This window comes from Hylobates moloch, unplaced genomic scaffold (genome assembly GCF_009828535.3).
Source record: "Hylobates moloch isolate HMO894 unplaced genomic scaffold, HMol_V3 SCAFFOLD_4, whole genome shotgun sequence".
NCBI classification, from domain to species: domain Eukaryota; kingdom Metazoa; phylum Chordata; class Mammalia; order Primates; family Hylobatidae; genus Hylobates; species Hylobates moloch.
In genome coordinates this window covers 100,153,654-100,170,728 of record NW_026652279.1, presented here as the reverse complement: position 1 = coordinate 100,170,728, position 17,075 = coordinate 100,153,654, and positions in this window count along the sequence as shown.

Genomic DNA, 17,075 nt, shown 5'->3' with positions numbered 1-17,075 from the left:
ATCAGGGGCAAATAACACAGCCTTGGCAATAATCCCAGTATGAATGGAGGAGGCATCTTCTCCCCACCTCTCCCCCAGGACTGCTGCAGTTGGCCCCTCCGTTCTCTCTCTCCTTTTTTAAACAAGAAACTGAGGTAAAATGGATATACACAGAACTGCACATATTTAAAGTGCCCAATTTGATGGGTTTGGACCTATGGAAACACCCGGAATACCCAGCACCACAATCGGGGTAATAAACATACCCATCACCTGCAAAAGGCCCCTGTGTTGCATTGTTTTTTGCAGTAAGAACATTTAACATGAGAACTATCCTCTTAACGTATTTTGGAGTGTGCAATACATATTGTTCACTATGGGCAGGATGCTGTGCAGAAGATCTCTGGAACATATTCTTCCAGCATAACTGAAACTTTATATCCATTGAATAATAATTCCCCATTTCCTTAAATCCACACCCCTCCCCATCCCTGGAAACTGCCATTGGATTCTTTGCTACTCAGAGTTTGACTGTTTTAGATGCTCACATCAGTACCATCAGGAATATTTACCTTTCTGTGCCTGGCTTATTTCACTTAACATAATGTCCTCTGGGTTCATCCATGTTGCCGCAGATGGCAGGATTTTCTTCTTTTTTAAGGCTGAATAATATTCCATTGTATGGATATACCATACTTTCTGTCTTCATTTATCTGTCAAAATTACCATAAGATATCACCTTACACCTGTTAGCATGGCTATTATCGAAAAACAAAACAAAACAGAAACAAAGGATGAGTGTTGGTGAAGATGTGGGGAAAATGCAGCTCTCGTGCACTGTTAGGAATGTAGAAGGGTGTAGCATTATGGAAAGCAGGATAGAGGCTCCTTAAAATATTAAAAGTAAAATGGCCAAATGATCCAGAATTGCACTTTTGGGTATATGCCCAAAAGAGTTAAAACCGGGATCTCAAAGAAATACTTGCACACCTGTGCTCATTGCAGCATGATTCACAATGGACAGGATATGGAAACAACCCTCCTCTCTCTTTCACTTTCAATCTCTTCATCTTTAGTTTCTTTCTACTCTTTAACCTCTCTAAAAGCTCCTTCCCTCTTGAGCTACAGCCTGGTCTCTCCATACCCTGCCATCAAGATTCTGAGAATGGCAGGCACTTACTTCCTCTTTCCCCACCTATTCCATAGCAATGAATCTGGGCCCACCTTCACCACTGAACTGAAGCCATTATCAGCACCAATGACTTTCTGAATGCCACATCTGATGGCTTCTTCTCAGGTGTCTCCTTCCAACAATTCTTTTAAAAATCTTTTACTGGATGGGCAGGGTAGTTTGCGCCTTAATCCCAACATTTCATGAGGCCAAGGCAGGAGGATCGTTTAAGGCCAGGAGTTTGAGACCAGCTTGGATTCTTTCATACAGCAAGTCCCAGTCTCTACAAAAAAAAAAAAACTTGCAATCCCAGCTACTCAGGAAGCTGAGGTGGGAGGATCGCTTGAGACCGGGAGATTGAGGCTATAGTAATCTATGATCACGCCCCTGCACTCCAGCCTGGATGATACAGCGAGACCTTATCACAAAAAAATTAAAAATTAAATAAAACTAATATTTTACTGGATTCCCACATACTGCCCAACCTAACCATGGTTCTCCTGCCCCACCTCCACCTGCCCACCTATCTCCTGCACTGGCTTCTCTTCCTCTCTCCATCCTCGGGTGAAGTTACCCCAAGAACCTTTTATTACTCACCCTGCACTCTTCCTCAGCAATCTTGTTTATCTGCACAATTACCCTATGAGATATTAGCCTCATTTTACAGACAAAGACACTGAGGTCAGAAAGGTTGAATAGAGGCCGGGTGCGGTGTCTCATGCCTGTAATCCCAGCACTTTGGGAGGCCGAGGCGGGCAGATCACTGAGGTCAAGTGTTTGAGACCAGCCTGGCCAACATGGTGAAACCCCGTCTCTACTAAAAATACAAAAATTAGCTGGGTGTGGTAGCGGACGCCTGTAATCCCAGCTACTCGGGAGGCTGAGGCACAAGAATTGCTGGAACCCGAGAGGCAGAGGTTGCAGTGAGCCGAGATCACGCTATTGCACTGCAGCCTGGGCGACAGAGTGAGACTCAGTCTCAAAAAAAAAAAAAGAAAGAAAAAGAAAGGAAAAGAAAAAAAGAAAAGAAAAAGAAAGAAAGAAAGAAGAAAGAAAGAAAGAAAGGAAAGAAAGAAAGAAAGAAAGAAGAAAGAAAGAAGAAAGAAAGAAAGAAAGAAAGAAAGAAAGAAAGAAAGAAAGAAAGAAAGAGAAAGAAAGAAAGAAAGGAAAGAAAGAAGAAAGTCTGAGTAGCTTGAGCAAGGTCACACAGCTAATAAGTAGCAGAGCCAAGATTCACAGCCGTTCTGACCATCTCTAAAGCCAATGGCTCCCCCACCACGTTGCCCTGCCCCAGGCACTAGAACCACATGTAGCGTCTAATGTAAAAACACCTACATACCCACTACCCAGCTCCACAATGCCCTGCTTGCAGCTATTCACTCTCCTGGTGGACCTCACCTGCTTCTCCTTCGCTCTGGATTATTCTGAAGAAAATACCAGACAGAACGTCATCCGAAATATTTCAGTATGGATCTTTTAAGAATACAGACTAATCTTTCAAAAAAGCTCAATGTCACCATCACACTAAAAACTACAGCCAGTGTTTGCTGACTGTCCTGTAAGTGTTTCATTCTTTTTTTTTTAATTAAAATTATTATTTGGAGATAACTGTAGATTTACATGCAGGTATAAGAAACAATGCAGAGATCCCATGTGCTGTTTGCAGTTTCCCTGGTGGTAATTTTTGCAAAACTGTAGTGTAAGATCCCAACCAGGAAACTGACATCGATACTGTCAAGATACAAAACATTTCCATCACCATAAGGACCCCTCATGCTGCCTTTTATACCCACACCCAACTCCTTCCCGTCCCACCTACCATCTCCTTCTTAAGTCCTGGCAAACACTCATCTGCTCATTATTTCTATAATGTGTCATTTAAAGAATGTTATATACAAGGAATCAAGCAGTATGTAACCTTTTGAGACTGGTTACATGTTGACTGTTTCTGGTTTTTTACTTATATGAATAATATGAATGTTCCTGTAAAGATTATTCGGTGAATGAAAGTTTTCATTTTCTGTGATAAATGCCCAGACATCCAATTGCTAGGCCATATGGTAGCTGCATTGTTTGCTTTTAAGGAAACTGCCAAAATGTTCTCCAGAGTAGATGCCCCATTTTACAATCCCACCGGCAATGGAAGAGCAATCTAGTTTTTCGTCATCCTCACCAGCATTTGGTACTGTCACTATTTTTTATTTTATACATTCTGACTGGTGTGCTCAGCTCGCATTTCTCTAGTTGCATTAGCTGAAGTTGAACGTCTTTTCATGTGCTTATTTGCCATCTCTGTATCCTCTTCCTGTCTTTAGTCCATGTTCTAAATGGATTGTTTGTCTTCCTACTGTTGACCTTTGATAGTTCTTTATGTATTCTAGGCACTGGTTTGGACAGATAAGTGGTTTGCAAATATTTTTTCACTTCGTGGCTTTAAAACAAATTAAACACATCTCTGTAGCTTTTATTTTCATCTTCTTAACAAGGTCTTTGAAGAACAAAAGTTTTTCACTTTAATGAAGCACAATTTATCAATTTTCTCTTTTATGGATAGTGTTTTTCAGAACTCTTTGCCTAGCCCTTGATCCTGAAGACTTTCTCCTATGTTTTTCTAAAAGTTTTATAGCTTTACGCTGTATATTTAAGTCTGTGACCCATTTTGAGTTAAATTTTAGATAGGATCTGAGACTTAAGTTGGGGTTCATTTTTTTGCATATCGATGTCCAGTGGCTCTGGCACCATTTGATAAGAAAGCAATCTCTTCTCCATTTAAGTTTCTTTTGCATCTTCATCAAAAACCAGTTGGGCATGTTTGTATGGGTCTAGTTCTGGGTTCTCTGTTCTGATCCTTTGACCACTGGGTCTATCCTTCTGTGAATATCAAACAGTCTTAATTATTGTAGATACATAATAAATCTTGAAATCTGCAAGAGTAATTCCTCTCACTTTATTCTTTTTTGTCAAATTGTTTTAGATATTCTAGTTCCTTTGCCTTTCTATTATATGAATGGATCCATTATAAGGATTATTTTAGAATAATCTCATCTCTGTATACAAAAACTTTTGCTGGGATTTTGACAGAAATGGCATTAAACCTGTATATCAATTTTGGGAGAATTTACATCTTTACTATGTTTGATCATCCTATGCTCAAACACAGTTTATCTATTTATTTATATCCTCTTTAATTTCTTTCATTGGTGTTGTGTGGTTTTCAGCATACAAGTCATGTAAATGTTCTGTTAGATTTAGATTTTAAATATTTCATTTTCTTTGATTGATTGAATATAGTATTATATTTTAATTTCAGTGTTCCCATGTTCATTGCTAGTTTATGGAAATACATTTGGGTTTTGTTTGCTTATTTGTTTGAGTCCTCCAATCTTACTGAATTCATTTATTAGTTCTAGATTTTTGTGGATTTCTTAGTATTCTAAGTAGACAATCATATGCAGACAATCATATCATCTGTAGATATGAAGGATTTTATTTCTTCCTTTTCTGTCCATATGTCTTTTAATTTCTTTTCTTGTCAAATTGCACTGGCTAGACATTCCGGCACTACACTGAATAGGAGTGATAAAGGCAAAAATCCTTCCCTTGTTCCTGATTTTAAGGGGATCATTAAGAACTCAATCTTTCACCATTAAGTATAATCTTAACTACAGGTTTTTCTGTAGATGCTCTTTATCACATTCAGGAAGTTCATCTCTATTCTCATTCTTCTGAGAGTTGTTAAAATCATGAATGTGTTTTGAATTTTGGCCAAAAAAAAAGTTTTTCCATTAATTGATTAATCATATGATTTTTCTTCTTTAGCCTGTTAATACGGTAGATTATATTGACTATTGTTTTAGCATTAAACCAGCCTTGTATCCCTGGAATGAAACTCACTTTGTTGTGGTGTGTAATTCTCTTTATATAGTACCAAACTCCATTTGTTACTATTCTATTAAGAATTTTTGCCTCTATATTAACGGAGGATATTAGTCTGTAGTTTTGTTTTTTGTGTGCTGTACTCATCTGCTTTTAGGGTCAGTATGACACTGGAGTCACAAAATGTACTGGGAAGTGTTCCCTCTTTTTTTATTTTCTGGAAAAAATGTAGAATTGTTGGTAATCTTTCTTCAAACATTTGGTAGAATTCTCCAACGAAACTATCTGAGCCTTGAACAATTCTTTTCTGCGAGATTTTTAATTATAAATTAAACTTCCTTAATAGTTACGCAGCTCACATCATCTATGTTATATTGGTTGAACTATGGTAGTTTGTGGGTTTTGAGGAAATGGTCTCTTTCATCTAAGTTGCAAAGTGTATGTGTAGAGTTGCTCACAAGATTCCCTTATTATTGCTTTGATGTCCACAGGGTCTGTAGCGATATATCCTGTTTCATTCCTGATATTGGTAATTTATGTCTTCTCTCTTTTTTTTCCTTTGTCAGCCTTCCTAGAGGTTTGTAAATTTTAAACTCTTTGTTTCATTAGTATCCTCTTTTCTTTTTCTGTCTTCAGGATAATTGATTTCTGCTCTTATCTTTATTATTTTCTTCCGTCTTGCTTTTGATTTATTTTGCTCTTCTTTTTCTAGGTTCTTTGAGTAGGAACTTAGATCTCAGTCTTTTCTTCTTTCCTACAGTATGCATTCAGTGATACACATTTCCCTAACAGCACTCCTTTAGCTATGCTAATAAGTTTTGATATGTTTCATTTTTAAATTTCATTTGGTACAATGTATTTAGAAGTGTGTTTTAGTTTCCAAGTGTTTGGAAATTTTCCTATTATCTTTCTGCTATTTATTTCTAGTTTGATTTTATTATGGCCAGAGAACACACTATTATTTTATTCTTTGAAATGTATTAAGGTTTGTTTTATGGCTTATGTATTAAGCATGTCTTTTTATTCTTATGTTTTGGTAGCAGAATAATGTTCGTGGCCTTACTAACCTTGGGGAGACTGTCCCTCCCAGAGCCAGCTGATTCCTAGAGATGGCAAATAACTCCCTGTGAGAGCACCAATCATATGCAAAGCAACCAATCCATTCCTAGACCCTAACCACCTCCTTCATCAGTCACTCACAGAGATTTCACATTCTAGGCCACTGTCTACCGGCCCTGATCAGTCCAGGGCCAGGTATCAGACCAATGGGGATAGCCCCTATGCCTCAGAGCCCCCTGACATTTTCACACTAGCCAATCCCAAGTCTGCTAAGCCTGCTTACTCTGTCTTGCCTTTCCCAGAGAAACCACATTAGTGGCTCTTGCCCACATTTCCCCCTGACTCCCTCTGCCTCCTGACTGACTCTGGTCCTTTTCCGTATGGCTCTGCATGGTGTGTTTGCCCCCTATTTCTAGAGCACTGTGAGTAAAAACCTCTTCCTTCATGACAGTCATTTCCATGCCTGCATTTCTTATCACACCTGATTAAAACAGGTGTGATATTTTTAAATAAAATGTGGTCTATCTTGGTACACATTTGTTGGACTAGAAAAGAATGTATATTTCAGTGTCGTTGGGTGAAGTGCTTGGTTAATCCCAACTAGAGCCTGTTGGTTGATGGTGTCGTTGAATTCTTTTATGTCCTTGCTGGTTTTCTGCTAGTTTTTCTATCAGTTGTTGAGAGGGGGTGTTCAAGTATTCATCTATATTTGTGGATATGTCTATTTCTCCTTTCAGTTTCATCAGTTTTTGCATTACTTATTTTTCAGCTTTGTTATTTGGTGCATACACATTCAGGATTGCTATGTCTTCTTAGTGAATTGACACTTTTAGCATTATATGACGTCTCTCTCTGGCTCATAATTTTCTTTGCTCTGAAGTCTACATGATATATCTTTTTCCATCCTTTTGCTTTTGACCTGCCTATATCATTAAATTTGAATTGAGTTTCTTATAGACAGCACATAGTTCAGTAATGTGTTTTAGTCCATTTTGTCAATCTGTCTTTTAATGGATGTATTTAGACCAATTATAGTTAATGTAATTGTTGATGTTTAAAGGCTTAGATCTGCCATTTTATTTTTTGTTTTCTGTTTGTTATGTCTGTTTTTGATTTCTGTTTTCTTTCCCTCATCCCTTTCTGTAGTTTGCTTAAATGTTTTTTAGAGTTCTATTTTTATGTATGTATTATTTTTGTGTGTATCTTTCTGTAGCATTTTTAGTGGTTGCCCTAGGTATTATATTGTATTTACACAATTTATCACAGCCTCCTAATGTTGTCACTTTACCAGTTTGAGTGACATAGAGAAACCTTACTTCCCATTATGTCCCTTAACCCTTCTCCATTTATAATTGTCTTAGATGATTCCTCTACATATATTTAGAACCACATCAGTCAGTGTTATAATGTTTCTTTCAACTGCTAAGTATTATTTAGAAAACACAAGAGAAGAAGGAAAATCTATTGTATTTACCCATATTGTTGCTTACCATGTTCTTTCTGATGTTCTAAGATTTCTTCTTTTATCATTTCCTTTCTGAATATAGAACTTCTGTTGGCTATTCTTTTATGATTGGTCTCTTGGTGATATATTTTTTGCTTTCTTTTATTTGAGAAAATTTTTATTACCTCCTCACTCATGAAGGATATTTTTGCCTGGAATAGAATTTTGAGTCGACCTGAAAAATATTGTGCCACAGCCTCCATGATTTCTTGCAGTGGTGCAATCTCAGCTCACTGCAACCCCCCGCCTCTTGGGCTCAAGCGATCCTCCCACCTCAGCTTTCTGAGTAGCTTGGATTACAGGCGCACGACACCACTACTGGCTAATTTTTTTTTTTTTTTTTTTTTTTGTATTTTTAGTAAAGCCCTGATTTCGCCTGTTGGCCAGGCTGATCTCAAACTCCTGGCCTCAAGTGAACTGCCTGCCTCAGTCTCCCAAAGTGCTGGGATTACAGGCATCAGCCACCACACCCAGCCTGGCCTCCATAATTTCTAACGAGAAATTCGAATGGTTTTTCCCTATAGGTAATGTTTTTCTCTAGCTACTTTTAAGATTGTTCCTTTGTCTTCAGTTTTCCGAAATTTAATTATGGTGTGTCTCGGCATGATTTCTTTGGGTTTATTTTGTTTAGGTTTCACTTCTTGAATTTGTGGATATAGATCTCTTACAAAATTTGGAAAGTTTTCAGCCATTATTTTTTCAAGTACTTTTTTTAGTCCTGCCCTCTTTCTCTTCAACTTCTGGGATTCTGATGGCTCAAATGTCAAGGCTTTTGTTATAGTAACTCAGGTCCCCAGAATTCTGCTCATTTTTTTTTCAGTCTCTATTCTCTCCGTTGTTTAGATTGAGTAGTTTCTGTTGTTTTGGTCCACTAATTCTTTCTATTTTTAGTTTTTGTATTTTTATTTTAGTTATTGTATTTTATGGTTCTAGAATTTCCATTTGGTTCTTCTCTATATCATCTATTTCTTCACTGACATTTTCTATTTCTGTTTCAAACATGTTTGTATTTGTTCGTTGAAGCCTTTTTATCATGACTGCCTTAAGATCTTTGTCAGATTATTCTAACATCCCTGCCATCTTGGTATTGTTTTGTTTATTCAGGTTGAGGTCTTGGTTCTTGGTATGACAAGGGATTTTCAGTTGAAACCTGGACAGTCTGGCCAGGCATGGTGTCTCACACCTATAATCCCAGAACTTTGGGAGGCTGAGGCAGGTGGATTGCCTGAAGTCAGGAGTTTGAGACCAGCCTGGCCAACGTGGTGAAACCCCATCTCTACTAAGAAAATACAAAAAATCAGCGGGCTGTGGTCATGGGCACCTGTAATCCCAACGACTCGATAGGCTGAGGTGGGAGAATTGCTTGAACCCAGGAGGCGGAGGCTGCAGTGAGTCGAGATTGTACCACTGCACTCCAGCCTGGGCAACAACAGAGAAACTCTGCCTCAAAAAAAAAAACAAAACAACAACAACAACAACAAAAACCTGGACACTCTGGGTGTTATGTCATAAGACTCTGGATCTCCTTTAAAATCTCTGTTTTAACTGGCTTTCTCTGTCACCCCTCCAGAAGGGAATGGGTGCCACCTCACGCTGTCAGGTGGAGGTAGAAGTCCAGGTTTTCCATTTGACCTCCATTGACACCCAAGGTGAGGAGAGGCTCCTTGTGGGGCAGGGTTGGCAGTTCCAGCTCTCAGTGTAATCTCCACCAACACCATGGTGGGGGTGGCCTCATTTCTAGCAGGCAATGATGAAAATCCTGACTCTCCACTAGACCTTCTTTGACTCCACCTGCAGGAGGGGCAGTGGTGCCTCATTACTGCTAGGTGGGATGGGGTCCAGATTCCCAACACGGCTGCCACTAATATCATGTGGCAGGAGGGTCTTGTTACCTGCTGGAACAAAAGTCCAAGCTCCCTACTTTGCTTTTTCTGACACTGTCCCAGTGGGGATGTTGAGGCACCCTATTACGGCCTTGCTAGGGCAGAAGCCTGGGCAACCTGTTTGGCCTTTGCTGGCATGGTGAGTGGTAGCAGAGACACAGTTTTTTCTGCGATATTGGCTAAAGTAGACTGGTTATTGTCTAAAATTTTTTTTTTTTTTTTTGAGATTCAGTCTTGCTCTGTCGCCAGGCTGGAGTGCAATGGCACAATCGAGGCTCACTGCAACCTCTGCCTCCTGGGTTCAAGCAATTCTCCTGCCTCAGCCTCCTGAAAAGTTGGGATTACAGGTGCGCGCCACCACGTCTGGCTAATTTTTTGTATTTTAGTAGAGATGGGGTTTCACCATGTTGGCCAGGATGGTCTTGATCTCCTGACCTAGTGATCTGCCCGCCTTGGCCTCCCAAAGTGCTGGGATTACAGGCGTGAGCCAGTGCGCCTGGCCTAAAATTGTTACGTCTTGCTAGGCTTCCCCTTTACTGACCCTTAGACTGGAGACAGAAGGCTTTTCCTGGCCTGTCTTTGAGTTTGTTTTGTTTTTGTTGACACCCATCTGTGTTTTGGGTCACTGGCTTCCCAACCCCTCCAACCACACTCCAGCCTTAGTTTTCCAGTTAATCTCTCAGTCTGTGAGAGAGTGATGGAGAGTCTCCATGCTCTCTATTTTCAACCTTCCCGAGGGCACTTGCTGTTTCTCAAGGGTCATTTTCTTATCCCCACCTCTGGGCATTGCACAAGCTCTCTTCTACCTGGAATGGCCTGCCTGCCTGTCCCCTCCTCCACCCTGTCCTTCTAGACCAGCTCAAAGTCTTCTTCTTGAGGATTCTCCTGCCTCCCCCCAGGCAGCATCATCCCTCTTGACCCTCCTCCCCAGGGTGCTCTGAGGGTGTTTCTGCTTTGCTAAGTTCTCTTTGCTTCTCTACTAGGGCAGGGGCTCCTGAACAGAGAAGAGCTGATCTCATTCCCTTTGCTCCTGCCTCAACATGATCCTTCACATACTGAGCACCAATAAGTGGATGTTGAACTAATCGGCATCTGAAATACCAGTCCTTTTTCTCCTGACTTTGTGGCATGGCTGTTGGGAAGGGAAGAAGGCTCATTGGCTTCCTTACCGTGAGGGACCTGCCGGTAGCTTTCTGAAGCCCTGTGAATAACCTCCCTACGCGCCAGAACTGCTGTTGCCATGGTTTCTCCCACCCATGAGGAGTACTTAGGTGAATGCTGATGGAAGAACAGAGCAGGCTGGCCAAGGCCTTTTCAGGCCATTTTAATAGGGAAAAAGTTGGTGAAGTAACAGAAGGCCTTGAAACCATTCAGATGGCAGAGTGCAGTGGGAAAATCTCACCAAGATGAGGAATTAAATTAACTGTGAAACTACAGCCAAGAATCTCTTTAAAGATAATATTACAGACAGCAGAGACTCTATCATTAATCAGCCTCAGAAATGTGAAGGTGCTTGTCAACCTAAATTATTTCTAGGTATGATTGATTTCTAGCTTTTTCCTAACTTAATTTTTAAGTTTATAGATTCAGGATTAATGTGGTATTTTAAATTGTGGTTAGCAGTAAGCTGTAAATAATTATTTCTTTGTATACCATTTACTTTTATTCATCTCTTATTAACTTAGACATTAGTTTTCTATTTGAAATATATTAATACAACATGAAACAGTCTCTTCCGAATGGTAGACAGTATCTTTTCAACTCTTCAATGTTCACTAAAGAGAAGGCATAAATCCAGAGGGGAATTGACTGTTTCTGGCTGAACTTCAGCCCAAAGAGAGACCTGTGAGTGGTCTTCTAGACTCTGCTCATGAAGGGGTATGCCTGACACTTGTCAAAAATTACTATTTAAGTTCAGAATTAATATCAGAGAGAGGCTCTTGGCTGAAAGTGTGCCACAGACTCTAACCTCCTTAAAAGAGGTGTGGGATTTGAGATTTAACACTTTGTGTTTCCTCCCCATACACCACATTTCTACGTGCTGAAGACAGACACCCTTCAGTTAGAGCTAATGTCAATGGGATCAAGATCTTAAGTTTCCCCAGAAGTACGTTCGTCAAAGTAGTGCTGTCCTAACCAGTTCAGGCCGCTATAAGAGAATACCATAGACTGGGTGGCTTATAAACCACAGAAATTTATTTTTCACCATTCTGGTGGCTGAAAGTCCAAAATCAGACATCATCAGATTTGATGTCTGGTGAGGGCTGCCTCCTAGTTCACAGACACGGCCTTCTCACCATGCCCTCCTGTGGCTGAAGGGGCAAGGGGGCTCTCTGGGATCTCTTTCATAAGGGCACTAATTCTACTCCCCTTAATCACCTCCGCAAGACCCCACCTCCTAACTGGGGGTTAGGATTTCAACACAGGAATTTCAGGGGGAATACAAACATTCAATCCATAACAAGTGCTAAGTCCAGCTATAAGATCATAAGAACCAAATAATTACAGACTATAGCCCATGGCTTCCCAAATTTACTGCATCAGAACTTCCGGTCCCACAACCCAGAAATTTGTATTTTTATTTTTTATTTATTTTATTTTTTTTAGACGGAGTCTCACTCTGTCACCCAGGCTGGAGTGCAGTGGGACAATCTCGGCTCACTGCCAGCTCTGCCTCCCGGGTTCACGCCATTCTCCTGCCTCAGCCTCCTGAGTAGCTGGGACTACAGGCGCCCGCCACCTCGCCCGGCTAATTTTTTGTATTTTTAGTAGAGACAGGGTTTCACTGTGTTAGCCAGGATGGTCTCGATCTCCTGACCTCGTGATCCGCCCGCCTCGGCCTCCCAAAGTGCTGGGATTACAGGCGTGAGCCACCGCGCCCGGCCAGAAATCTGTATTTTTAACAAACTTAGGAGTTGATTTATTTTTTATTTTTATTTTATTTTTATTTATTTATTGTATTTTATTTTATTTTTTGAGACAGAATTTCACTCTTGTTCCCTAGGCTGGAGTGCAATGGCGCAACCTTGGCTCATCACAACTTCCACCTCCTGGGTTCAAGTGATTCTCCAGCCTCAGCCTCCAGAGTAGCTGGGATTGCAGGCGCCCAGCACCACGCCCGGCTAATTATTTTTTATATTTTTAGTAGAGACGGGGTTTCACCATCTTGGCCAGGCTGGTCTCGAACTCCTGACCTCCGGTGATCCACCTGCCTTGGACTCCCAAAATGCTGGGATTACAGGCATGAGCCACCACGCCCAGCCAGGGGTTGATTTTTAATCAGCCAGGCTTATTCCAGGTTGCACGGAGCAGCAAAATGGTCCCATTTCAGTGTGCCTAAGAATTACCCGGTGGGGTTGCTTAAAATGTCCATCCCAGCACCCACCTTCAGAAGGTCGAATTCAGTCAGCCCGCGATGGGCTCCAGAATCTTCATTTTGATAAGTCCCTCAGGTCATCTTCATCTCATGCTGGTCTTCGGAAACGCTCCCAGACGCATGCCATTTCGAGTGGCCCATGGAAATAGCTGTGCCTCTCTGACACAGTTCCACCCTGGACCTGCGGCTGTGAAATGTGTGCTGCATTCAGCCATTGGTGTGTAATCACTATAGATAGACCCTTTTCGGGCCCGTGGACTCAAAACACGAGTTTGTTTTTCAGCAACCTGTTCCACGCGGGGATGGGGGTGGAGGGGTCAGGCAGTCCCCGCCCTGGGAGGGCCACCGTGTCACCAGCTGCTGCCCTCCCTGCCTGTCCTGCGCATCTCCCCAGCGAGGACTTCTCCAGCCTCCATCTCTAGGCATCGGATGGGCCCTTAGATATCCAGCCATTAGAGATCGAAAGAACGATAGGTCCTTCTTTCAAACACCCTGCAGTCGGCTTCTCCTCACGAGAACCACATGAAAGCCTTCGGGAAATGCCTCTCGGGATCTACTTTGTTTCGTCTATATCCTACTTAGCCTATCGGTTTCTGCTTCCTGCGGGGCTACAGCCCTCTCGTCTTTTTCTGCTGGCTCCTTTGCTCTGTTCTCCAGTGGCTATCTTCTTTCTCCTTTCTTTCAAATGTTCTCCCTTATCTTCTCTGATACAGACAGAAGGTCAGGAGCCAAGCCCATTACACTGACAGAACCCGATGTCCTGATGCGCTCTGTACCGCCCAGGTTTGGATGTGGATGCGAGGCGAGCTGGCCAGAGAGCGATCATTGCAGCAAGGGTCATTATTCCCATCTTCTCTCTGAGCACGGAGGTAGGGGGACTTCTGGCCCCAAATGTTCCTTCTTCCAGCTGTGGCTGCCTCCATACCGCAGAGTGAGCCTTTAATTTGGAGAGCCTAATGCCCCAGTGCTGTGCCAGGCACAGTACACCTTCTGCATGGAGGACAGTTTACACTCTTCTTACAGAAGAGGAAGGACACTCAGAAGGCTGAACTGTTCTGCCTAAGGTCACTGAGTTGCTAAGGAAAGCAGCAGCCTCAAATTCCTGCCTTACTGATTCTGGGATGTGAAATGGAAAGGGTGAGGCGGCAAGCCCCGGCTGCCCTCGGGGGCTCTTCCCAAGTGCTCTCTTAGGTTCTCCCTCAAACACACAGACTCAGGAGAGCGCACAGGGCAAGGCGGGAAGCCACCTGTGACCTGGGTATGACAGGGAGGACCCCAAAGGCCTCCTGCCTAGTGTAGGTGGGTTTGCCCCACCTGGCTGCCATCTGTCTCCTCATCTAGCACCAGAAATTCGTTCCCACAGGCCTTACCAAAATTGTAAACAGAGATCCTTTTTGATGCAGTAATCCCACTTTTAGGAATTTACCCTGCAGAAATACTCAAGTGCAAAAAAATATATAAGGATGATTTTGCAAAATTATGTATAATAGTATAAAAATGGAAATGACACATATATCCATTATTAAAGAATAACCCAGAAGCATTAGTTAGTATCTGGAAACCATTTACTTATTTATGTAAAGAATAGATGTTAAACTGTTGTAAATGGGGGAGGGGGGCAAAGACAGAATTTATGAAAGGAAGGGAAGGGAAGGCAGAGGGGAAAACATGAACATTGTGAGAACAGTGAGTTTTGGTTTTTTGTATTGTTCAAAAACTTTGAGAGTTTCACTGTGGGGTGCACTAGTCAGGCTGTCTCCAGGCAACATCACTAATGTCCTTCCATTCATGCCCCTCAGTGAAGTCTTGTCTGCCCTGTTTCCATCATCAGAATTTTCTCACAGTTAGTAGGGAAAAGATTAAATAAATTATAGTGGAGCTGTGGAACAGAACAAGGTAGATCTCTGTGCACTGACAGAGCTGAACAACATGGGCTGTGGCCACAAACCTCCGTGTGTGTATGTGTGTATACAGAAGAAAGAATGAACAATCATACACCAAACTGTTCATGGGGAGGGAACAGGGACGACTTTTACTTTTTATTCTTTTAGTTTTTATTCTACCTAATTCTGTAGTTTCTTTTTTCCTTCTTCTTCTTTTTTGAGACGGAGTCTCGCTCTGTTGCCCAGGCTGCAGCGCCATATCTGCTCACTGCAACCTTCACCTCCTAGGTTCAAACAATACTCATGCCTCAGCCTCCTGAGTAGCTGGGAATACAGGTGTGTGCCACCATGCCCAGCTAGTTTTTTGTATTTTTAGTAGAAACATGGGGTTTTGCCATGTTGGCCAGGCTGGGCCTGAACTCCTGACCTCAGGTGATCTGCCTGACTCGGCCTCCCAAAGTGCTGGGATTACAGGCGTGAGCCATCACGCCCGGCCCTAATTCTGTAGTTTCTTAATTTTTGCTGATTATATATTACTTATTTCAAAAATTATAAATGAGAATTAATTTACCCTTAAAAGAAACTTTCTTTGTATTGAAGTATTTCATCAGTAAATAGGTTTTTTTAGCTGCAGGTATAGCCATGCTACTTGTGGAATTATCAAATTGCTTCCATCCTAGTTGGAAATAGTATGATAGAGACTACAATAAGAAAGAAGTAAACTGAATTAATCATGTGTGGTGAATGCTATCATAAACTCATAGATCCAGCTAATTGTCCTAAGATATCATAGAGCCCATTGACAAATGGGCCTCCAGGGAGAGCCCGAGACACCTGAGACGCCCTCGCAGGTGTCCCTGCCAGCTCAGCCCCCATCTCACAGGACAGCTTGGCTGCTACATGCAATGTTGGGCAGCCCCGCACACTTTGGAGAATCACCAGGCTAACGTTATCCTCAAATTATGTAATTGCTACTTTTGACTAATGATTAATAAGTTGTCATTCTTCTGTGAGTAGTAAGGGAGCAGTATTTTATAGTTATAAATTCAGAAACCTATAATAAAATATTAAAAATAAAACCTCAGAAATAGGAAACAGACTTTGGATAATTTTTAATGTTCCTTTTGAATATCAAAAACAGCAATCTTCAGAATCTGTAGGAGAAAAAATAAACAGTGAATTATAGCCTAGAGTATCTCTTGATAGTCTAAACGAAAGGAGAATAGCCTACAACATTTTTGACATTGTGTGAGAATCAGTAATAATTTGTATTTCAGAAATAAAAAGCAGTTTTATTGTTTCAAAAAAAGTAGTGGCTTATTGTTGCTAGTAACATAACCACTGGATAAAAACGATGCTCAAAAGTCCTATTATTAAAAGCTGAACATACATACATTTTATCAAAATAGTAATTCTATTAAAGCTCACAACTCAATAAATGAAAACTTATACCCATGAGTGAATAAAAACTTAAAAGTGTTTCCTAAATAAGTTTCACATAATAGGTCATCTGAAATAATAAAAATATAATTTATACGGGAAATTTTAAAACATTTAGTAAGTAAAATAAGAATTTTTAACATTATCTACTATATAATTTTAAGTAATCGAGCAGGTTGTTTCTGCTTGAAATAATGGTGAGTTAGTTTATCCAAAACAAATGCTACTGCTGAGAAAAAGAGAAGTTGAGCAATACAGACAAAGCATCTGTTTGAAAGCATCAGAAGGCTGCCAAAGTAGCAAGGGCTTGAAGATCCCAGAGAGAAAGAAAAAGCAGAGGGATGAGACAGTTGCCGATTTGTGAAACAAGGAATAAACAAGAAAAAAAAACCCTAAATAGATACCCCAGGCTTTCAGTTCAGACCTTGAAAGGGATAGCTGGGAGAAGGACTCACCTGGAAATCGGCCGACACTCACCAAGACTAAAGCCAAGCTTTGAATTCGCTTAATCTTTGGATGGATTAATAGTACTTTCCCTACCCCAACTGCCTTCCAGAAGCAAAAATAAATCCTGCTGGGAAGAAGTTAGCATCAGCCTGGGCCTCTATGTGCTGCATTCAGACTCATTCTCCTGTTGGTCATCACAGAGCCACTCTCTACTCAACAGTGCCAACCTTGAGTTCTATCTTTATTTCTGGCACTTCGAGACCTATTATTTCTTTCACTTAGTTATTTGTCAAGGTTTTTATGTGATATTTTATTGAGAATTATTATATTTAATGTGGGAAGAGAAACTTCTTGGACAGGTCCTACTGACATGTTGCAGGAAGTCGAAGTCACCTAAATGAATCTTCTAACTTGGTTTCCAAATCTCTTTAAATTAAAGACATACATATAGTCTTTA